The following is a 10,000-nucleotide window of genomic DNA, read 5'->3' as shown; positions in this document are numbered from 1 at the left end:
TGCAGCGTCAATTTTGCCTGAGGATATCACCGAATGTGAAAAGACTGTTACAGTAGCTTAGAAATGAAAGTACTGAATTCTCGAGTTTTAAAATGGTCACAAAATCTCGACCTCAAGTGAAGTTTGCTTGAAAATTTGTTATGTGGCTAATTGAAACACGATCTTTCCATATCTGCAATTCATAGCTATAGTCACCATTCCATCACCTATTGTCATTAATGTGCTTCGGAGTTTTGTGAGCACTATTTGGAGATAACTTTACAACTTGTTTATCATCACAGAGCATTCATGAGCGCAATTTGTGCTTTTAACTTAGTTTTCTCCCTCGTAGCAGTCCTTGGAAATATTCTCATAATCCGAGCTCTGTTGAAGGCTTCTTCGATTCCAACAAATTTAAAGACGTTATTCTGTAGCCTCCCTTTTTTAAATCTGGCGGTGGGATTGTTCGCGCAACTGTCGAGTTCTGCTATAACGACAGTTCATTTAATTATGAAAGTGGATGGAAATGACAACTTAGAATTATTCTGCCCAATCATTATATCTGCTTTTAATTTCTTTGCGTTTTTCCTCGCCAGCCGTGTGCATGGTTACTTACTATAACAGCTATCACTGTGGACAGATTGCTTTCGGTTTCCCTCCATTTGAGATATCATGAACTTGTCACGACAAGGCGAGTTGCAGTACTTTTGGTGTTATTGTGAGTGATGAGCGTCGCTGCTGCATTCACATTTATTTCACTTCCAAAACACTCTAAGATAGTAGCAGTGGCTGTTGAATGCATTGCATTTCTTTTTACATCTTGGGCATATGCAAGAATTTACAAAGTTGTGAGGCACCATAAGATCCAAATTTGCTGCGAGCTTCAACAAACAAGTGATCATTCAGTGAGAACGGGCCTTCTACGACAACAGAAAAACGCTTTAGAACTTTCTTCGTTTTTGTTGTTTTTGTATATGTCCCTCAAGAGCTTTCATAGCTTCCGCAGGTTGTTTAATTTATTTTATCATTTTTTTGGGGGGCCATAAATGAAGGACAGATGCCGGTCATTCGACAATAACAATACAGGAGAATTGAAAGAACAAAATTGGAAAAGAAAAGACACCCCGACCCCGACCCCGACCCCGACCCCGACCCCGACCCCGACCCCGACCCCGACCCCGACCCCGACCCCGACCCCGACCCCGACCCCGACCCCGACCCCGACCCCGACCCCGACCCCGACCCCGACCCCGACCCCGACCCCGACCCCGACCCCGACCCCGACCCCGACCCCGACCCCGACCCCGACCCCGACCCCGACCCCGACCCCGACCCCGACCCCGACCCCGACCCCGACCCCGACTCCAACCCCGATCCCGATCCCGACCCCGATCCCGCCCCCGGCCCCGGCCCCGGCGCCGGCCCCCGCGCCGGCCCCGGCCCGCGTTCTAATTTAGCTACTACCAAAAAATTCGAAGCGTCGCCGTCACATCAAACGGCTGGCCTTTTACGAACTGTTTTTCCCCAATATGGAAATTAATGGGAGGGTTATAAAATAAATAAACTTCTCTTTGGCTTGATCAAAATTTCATATTTGCCCTCGAAGCTTCGTTTCTCGGCAAAATATTCATTTTTCGGACAGCTGCGGACATTATCAGCCGACATACCATCCCCCTGAAGGGATTTATTTCCTAAATATACCGTAATGACCCTATATGGAAACTGATTGCGTCGGTCGTTTTGTAAAAACTAAGACAACATCCTGTCGTTGTGTAATTAAAACAGCTCAGAATGTAATGAAAATTAAATAAAACAATTGTTCCATTCCCGCGTGTTGTATAGTGTATATCCGACGCGCGCACATGGAATAATTGTTAAGTATCTGAAGAGCGGGATCAAGTATATACGCTTATTTCATTCATGATTAATTATATAGACGGCGGAGGTTCTTCTCCGGCCTGCTAGAGGGCCGAGGCTGATGACTCCACCGATCTGCATGATTCCTCGTATTACATGTACTCTCAATTGAACCTTGTCCAATGATCGTCGAAAAAAGCGATGACAGGTTTCATATTTGCATTTGATATTCAGGTGCTTAATTAATGGGGCACTCGCTGGAAACACTTCAACTTGGATGGGCTGTGTGTGAGTTCCTTGCATCCATGCCGAGGCGGCGGTTCCAAATGGGGCGCTAACAAATGGTAACATTTGTTTTGTTGATTTTTAATCCCGCAAAAATACTGCCCTCGCCTTGACACGCTTTATAGGAATGTTATGGTGATAAAGGAAAAAACACAGAGACTAAAATAAGAGAAGCAGTCAAACAATCGGGTGTTTTTCCTTCAAGGATTCCCTTGTGTTTTCCAATCTTTAACAGTTGCAGAGCTAAAACTGACTTGACGTCAACGAAAAAGTCGTGCATGGTACGACATCATTAAGAGTAAATTGGTATTCTCTAAGGAAATTACACAGGAGGATCCCAAGTTCCAATTAATTACGTATGGAGATAGCTGCTGAAAGCAACATGCACGGTTTTTACAATGATTAACACCTGCAACCTTCGATGGAATAAGTTTGCCGGAATTGATATTACAACTACCTCCAAGTAAACTCACCCTGATAATCAATGGTTCTGTGAAAGCGAAATCATGAAAAACTGTCATTGAATGTGCCGTAAAATAGTCAGGGCCTCTTCAAAACAGGAAGTCGTTTCGCAGATTTGAGAATATATATCATGAACATGACCGTTTCGGAGTTTTGTGAGCACTATTTGGAGATAGCTTTGCAACTTGTTTATCATCACAGAGCATTCATGATCGCAATTTGTGCTTTAAACTTAGTTTTCTCCCTCGTAGCAGTCCTTGGAAATATTCTCATAATCCGAGCTCTGTTGAAGGCCTCGTCGATTCCAACAAATTTAAAGACGTTATTCTGTAGCCTCGCTTTTTCAGATCTGGCGGTGGGATTTTTCGCGCAACTGTCGAATGCTGCTATACCGACAGTTATTTTAATCATGAAAGTAGATGGAAATAACAACTTCGAAGTCTTATGCCCAATAATTTTATCTGTTTGTTATTTCTTTACTTTCTTCCTCGCCTGTGCATCGTTACTTACTATTACAGCTATCACTCTGGACAGATTGCTTTCGGTTTCCCTCCATTTGAGATATTATGAACTTGTCACGACAAGGCGGGTTGTAGTACTTTTGGTGTTATTGTGGGTGATAAGCATCGCTGCTGCATTCACATTTATTTCACTTCCAAAACACTCTGAGATAGTAGTAGTGGTTATGGAATGCATTGCATTTTTTTTTACGTCTTGCGCATATGCAAGAATTTACCAAGTTGTTAGGCACCACAAGAGCCAAATCCGCTGCGAGCTTCAACAAACAAGTGATCATTCAGTGAGAGCGGGCCTTCTACGACAACAGAGAAACGCTTTAGATACTTTCATCGTTTATGTTGTTTTTGTTGTCTGTTATCTTCCTCTAGTTTTTGTAAACATAACCTCGCTGGTCAACGGTAGTTTTGCAGTCAGCGTGTATCGTCAAACCACAATTTTCCTCATTTTTCTCAATTCATCGCTCAACCCCATCCTGTACTGTTGGCGATATAGAGAAATACGACAAAATGTGAGAAGCGCAATGCACAAAACACTGTTTTGCTTCTCTTCAGGCCATTAAAAGGAAGTCGTGTCCTACAATGTTGAGTATAAGATAAGTCAATGAAGAAACTAATTGAACCAGCCAGGAAAAGAAGCATGGAGTTGTTGCATGACATAATGGTTGGCGAAGATGCTTTACATCTGCAAGTGCTTGTCACATTCACACAGTGATTTTAATATAGTTAATCGTACCACGTCGACCAAATGACCACTCCTAGTTTACAAAAAGAATTTCCTCACATAAAATTTCGCTCATGTGAAATATCAAACGGTGGGCTTCTGTTTGTCATACAGTAAAACTCCGCGAGTAAGAAGCTTCCATTTTAAAATTTAGCTTGAACAGGTTCTTACATAAATGTTATACAAAAATTCTTAAATAGGTTCTTATTTTCTGGATAAAAAAATTATATTGTATATAACAGACTTTAGTGGTAATCGGCCTCCGTTGTCAATGCAAAAGTCAGTTTTTCCCTATCCGTTATCTCAAATTTGAATAAAATTTAAATGCAGAATTAAAAATTCACCAAAAACTGACTATCGAAGTATCACATGAATCTTCAGAACATCAGTCAATAGGCCATTTCCGAGTTCACACCAACCTCCTCTTTAAAGGGAGTCTAAGGTCGTGTTCTATTGGGATCAACCGTTTCAACCGTAACCGGTTTAGGTTGAAGCACTCGAGGTTTCCCAATAAAACACTTTTCAAACCATTTTCAGTTGAAACGCGCTAACTCCTGGGAACATTCCTTACCAGACTTTTCAGCGTTGACAAGTTGAGGGAAGCAACTCGGAAGGAGCCCGCGTAAACGACAGCGGTCGCTGCCAATGCTTTTTTAACCTAGTTTGATGCCGGTTGAAAAAGTTGATCAACCAAACCAACCGAAAACGGTTTTTTTCCGAATAGAACACTAAAAAACCCAACTAACCCAACCAAATAAAAACGGTTGATCCCAATAGAACACGACCTTAAGTGCGAAAATTACTTTCCATTCATACAGCTGTTTCGAGAAAGGTTGTCCAAAAGAAAGTGTAAGAGCGTTCGCCACAATGCCGAAAGGTAGTATGGGACATATTCAGTCAGCCAAGAATAAAGTACTGATTATCGAAACTGTATTCCATAATAAGCTCTGAAAAAAAATTTGAACCTGATATAATAATTAACAACTATTCACCGAAGTGGAGGTGGCTACGGTGGTGGATATTTACCGAGCCGCGAAGCGGCGCAAATCCCGCGCGAATTGCTCAGAGCAATTATGCCATGAGCGAGCGTTGAATATGAGATGGAATTAGTAACGACAGGAGCGAAAACGGCGACGGGAACGAGAAAGTGACAAATTTGCACATTTTGTGGGCAAAAACAATAGCTTTGCACGCCCTGCATGTGCGTTTTTCATTTTTATCCAATTCTTTGCTGTCGTCAGCAAAACAAAAACTTGAAATAGCCAAATTTGAGGTTCTAAGGAAGAAGTTGCCAATTGGAGATATAATTTTCATTTTCTCTCCTAAATTAAGCTTGACTCTAATATCGGTTTCATTGTTGAGGGATTGCCACACCATTGTCAGGTTAAAAAGTTTGGAATAGTCTCGAAGTGACAATAACCGGAATTTATGTTTTGAGATGACGTACTCGTTGCTGTTTCCGTCGTCGTGGCTAAAGCTCTCTACTAAATCATACTTAATGGAGGGGAATGGTTCTGAAACCCCTCACTGGATTTGCCCCTGAAGAAAATCATCGTTATGTTATACTAAATATGTCCATAAGTATTTGGGTTAATCTACATTTCTTTTCCGTTATTTCATGCTTTCATTTAAAATACAAACACCAAAATAAAAAAATTTCTCGATCCGACTTAGTCTCAAGGCGCTGTTACACTGTGAAATGTTTCGTGCCACTTGTTCCGCCACAATGTCGCCAAAACATTGCGTGACAAGTTGCACGAAACATTTCACAGTGTAACAGGGCCTTCAGCCTAAGGAATGTTCTTAATAAGTTCTTATAATTTTGGTTAATCTCAGCCTCAACGTTCTTATCACAAAGGTTCTTATAAAAAAAAGAGCGTTTAGTGTTTACGGAAATAGTTATGCTTCTGCATGGATAAAGTTCAAAATTAATCGTCCTTAGTGTGCACAGTTTACAGTGATCAAACAGATCAAACACCTGATTATGAGCCAACACCATGCAGTAAAGCCTCATTTACTCTCACAACTTTTTCCTTGACAAGTTTTCCTAGGCAGCGTAAATGGAAAAATATGACAAGTGCCCTTGTTTTTGCTAGTTTTTGAACAAGGACTGACTTGTCAAGGAAAATCTTGTCAAAGACGTTATTTACTAGTGTATATTACTTGTCAAGTGCACTTATTTACATATTTTAATTTTAAACTACTAAGGAAACCTTTGTCAAGGAAAAACGTGTCAAGGAGAACTTGTCAGTGTGTACAGTCGGCAAGTTTTCCTTGGCAAATGCACTTGTCAAGGAAAACACTTGCCCATGTAAATGTGGCTTAAACAAACAAGCCCTGCAAACAATAACCAACAATTTTAATCAACAACTGTTTAAATGAAAATTACATACACAGTAATCTCTTTCACGACATTTTCCGTTTGACTGACAATCTTTACTCCCTCTCTCTTTACTTCAGAACAATAGCAAAAATGTTTACTAATTAACAAGTCAACCTAAAGCGTAGTAAATTCGCTTACTCGACTGCAATTTCACAATTAAACAAAGCAGCTGACAACTGGACATCCATTTGACACAAAAAGCCTATAAATGTGATTGTTGAAATATGTCAGAATCTCTGTCAACACGGAATTGCGAACGTTTTCAGGTCTTCTTCGTTTTTTTTAGCTAGTTTTACAACATATGTAAGGCAGCGAGGCATATATTAAGAAGGAAAACATTACCTGAAAGCTAACCGTTGTAAATAAGTGTTTTGGCTCTCTCTATATTTCTCTTCGCTTTACGTTGATTTTCATTGAAATTTTCTCTTCTTCTCCTTCCTCGGCTTCTCTCGAGGATTTCTTCGCTTAAATTGCTCAAATTTCGTCTCCTCTTCTCTCGTGCTCTTTTCTGTACTTTAATCTTTATTCTGTTCCTCGTCACTAAGTGATATGATTTCCCGCCATAAAAACGCGGGTTGCCAATTCAACGCTGCCACACGATTTCCCGCCAAGGAAAGTTGCCCGAACACTCCCGTCCCCAGAGGCTGTCCTGCCTCCCCACCTCCACCGCAACAGTCTCTACGGGCAGACATAAGTGACGTCACAACCAAAATTTCTCGTATCGATAGATTACCCAAAAAATATTACCCATGGTGCTCGCTGGCGCGCTTCACGCGCCTGAGCTCCGCTAATAGGGAGCTTAAGATCTACGACGACGACGACGTCGACGAAAACGCCAGAAAACAATGATATCATTGGTTAAAAGAGCATAAATAATCGTGCTGCACGTGTAGCACGGATTTTAGCTCATAATTTTGCGGTTCTCTGCGGGACGACGACGTGAAATCACTAAATTTGAGGTTTTGACGACAACGTGAGCACTCAACAGTGAATCTTTCATTCTCTATTTTCAGTCTGAAAAACCGCTCGTACCAATTTATCTTTAGGATACTTCGCCCACATTGTACGACGTGAACAAGATGGAATAATCGCGAAAGACCTTTACTAGAGCAAAGTTCTATTTTGAGGTGACGTTTTCGTCGACGTCGCCGTCGTAGATCTTAAGCTCCCTAATAATAAGTAAGAGATAAATACCGAGAACGGAGGTATTTATCTGACTTATTTTATGGTTTTATTTCGGAGCAATTGCAGAATACCCGGCCCACCAAATGTCTTACTAAAAAAGCTATCAAAGCGGTCCGCAGTTCCGAAGTCGTTGAATGAAAAGAAAAGTGTTAAAGGGCAAGCTTCTAAACGAGTGCTTTCTTCTTCACACGATCTCGTGAAAAGTGTAGTTAACCGAACCTCAAAATAAAAGCTAACATTTTACGAGAATGCTAATGAGAATGCTAATTTGGTGGGCCGGGTATTCTGCAATCTAGCCTTTATTTCTGGTAGATTATTATAAAATGTAAAAGACACCTATTTTTCTTAATATTGTAAAAACTAAACTGAATTTTCCGCTGCTGTTGTTCCACCCATACTACTATGATTAAATAATTCAGATATTTTGTTCAAGGGAACAAATACTGGCTAATTTAACAGTTCACACCTTCGAGGGATCGAAACGAAGACAATGGAATTGACATAATTCTGGGATTTTCACAGGATTTTGAAAAAATAGACTTTTGAAAAAGTTCATGCCATAACGGCGTGATTTTCACAGGTTTTTGAGAAACGACAGACTTTGAATTATTTATGGTCCGCAAGGGACTTGACTTTTTTTCCGTTTCTTTAGTCGTTTTAATTTAATTCTTAACCATTTTTTCCCTACGCACCAGTAGTCTGTTCATGCATTCCTGTCACGGACACCGGCGAGGAGTTCTTCATACGCAAAATTGCGAATTGAGCATTATTACGCAAACAACAGTTCACCTCAACTCTGTTTTGTTCAGCTGTAGGAGAAATGTTCGTCCAGGTGTACCGAGTCTGGAGTGGCGAAAGACGTGTTCTACTTGACTCCTAGACGCCGATTCAAGTATTTTGATGAAAATAGCTTAGTAATATTTTTGGGATTGAAATTATCCAGTGGGTTAAGGGGGCTTCGAGCTTCGAACAAGTTTCAATGCTTCAAGTGACGCTGTTATTAGAAGGATCGGCACCACAACGTTGTATCATGTATTGGCAATATTGTGGTACCAAATGAAACACGAATTATTGCTGAACAAGATGCAGTTATTACTGTGACGTAATATGTCACCGTGGCAATGGGCAAGCCCTGTAAAAACACCTTTATTTTGTCTTTAGTTGCTTCAAGAGAGTATGATGGTAAGAGAGGTAATCCGTCATATTGGCCCTATTCCCATCGTAATCCCTCTTAAGTTATTTTTAGATCTGTTTAGAATTGCTGGGCTTTCCCGTTGCCAAGGTAATTTATTACATCACAATAATGATCACATTTTGTTTGGAAAAAATCGGTGTTTTATATGGTACCATAACATTGCTGTTACGTGATACAGTGTTGTAACGTTATTCGATCTAAACCGAGAGTGTTCTTAGTGTTGAAACCCATCAAAGACGCTGGAATCGCGGGTCAATTCACAAACCTCAGCCTCCGTGCAAGAATAGCAACCAGAGGGATGCAGAAAGGAATTCCATACAAGTTTTCGAGAGGAAAGTGAAGTTTATCATGAAGCGCAGCGGGCATAGAGATGTTAGCTCTTTGCAATAATATCAACGCTCTGAATATTGTGGTACCAAATGAAACATGAATTATTGCTGAACAAGATGCAGTTATTATTGTGACGTAATATGTCACCGTGGCAACGAACAAGCCCTGTAAAAACACCTTTATTTTGTCTTTAGTTGCTTCAAGAGAGTATGATGGTAAGAGAGGTAATCCCTCATATTGGCCCCATTCCCATCGTAATCCCTCTTAAGGTAATTCCTTGGTATTGCATTGCGCATCCCTACTGCGCACGATTTTCGCGTCATTAGCGCGCGCTCATGAGCACTTGCGCGTACAAAACGTAAGAGGTTTCCCTCAAACTAAGCCCGATAGCAAAATAAATGCTCTTTTTCTCTGAAACGAGCACGGTGACCCCGGAATTTTTTTTTCAGGTATTTGCTAAGAACTATCTAATAAAGAACATATTTGAAGAAGAAAAAAAGTTTGATAGTAGAACATGAATTTTTTTGGAAAACAGTTCCGTACTGGGTCTATTTTGGCCAAGGCGAGGACTTCAAGCTAACCACGGAACTGTCCCAAGGAGTGCACTATTCCCACAACCAAGCAATCAAAAACGGCGTAAATGAAGCAATATTGCTTATGTGAATAACAGAAGCTTTATTTTCAAAATAAAATTTTGTATCTTTCAAGTAACGAAGACTTAATTCTGTATAAAGGTGATTCGAATTTTTAACGCGCAACCAGTAAAATACCCCATTTTAAGAGCCTGCTGACGCGTAAACAAGCACGGTGACCCCAATTTTTTATTAAATTTTTTTAATGTTCATATCATGAATGTTAATTATGCCAAGTTTCCAAAAAAGTTTGATAGTAGAAGAATTTCAAGGGAATTACCTTAAGTTATTTTTAGATCTCCTGCGAGATCCGGTATTCCCACGAGGGTTAACTGATTGGCCAATCATATGTCCCCATTTTTACCAATGTTGACAGCTGAGCGAATTCCCACGCAATGATTGGTAAAAATGGGGACATATGATTGGATATCAGTTAACCTTCGTGGGAATATA

The 10,000-nt window shown here is 40.5% G+C and overlaps 1 protein-coding gene across 2 annotated transcripts in view; it reads left to right on the top strand.

Annotated features, from left to right (window-relative positions):
* Positions 1-10,000, top strand: part of LOC137991000 (melanocortin receptor 4-like) — a 32,588-nt gene that overhangs the window by 20,870 nt on the left and 1,718 nt on the right. Inside the window, exons 3-4 of one of the 2 annotated variants that reach the window (XR_011121591.1) lie at positions 2,071-2,180; positions 3,654-4,286. The gene's annotated coding sequence lies outside the window, so the exon portion shown is untranslated. Of the gene's footprint in view, positions 1-2,070; positions 2,181-3,653; positions 4,287-10,000 lie in introns of those variants that run through there. The other variant, XR_011121592.1, reaches the window with a different exon arrangement.

This window comes from Montipora foliosa, chromosome 2, assembly GCF_036669935.1.
Source record: "Montipora foliosa isolate CH-2021 chromosome 2, ASM3666993v2, whole genome shotgun sequence".
Classification (NCBI taxonomy): domain Eukaryota; kingdom Metazoa; phylum Cnidaria; class Anthozoa; order Scleractinia; family Acroporidae; genus Montipora; species Montipora foliosa.
Note: the sequence above shows the minus strand (reverse complement) of the source record. Positions and strands in the feature narration are given on the sequence as shown.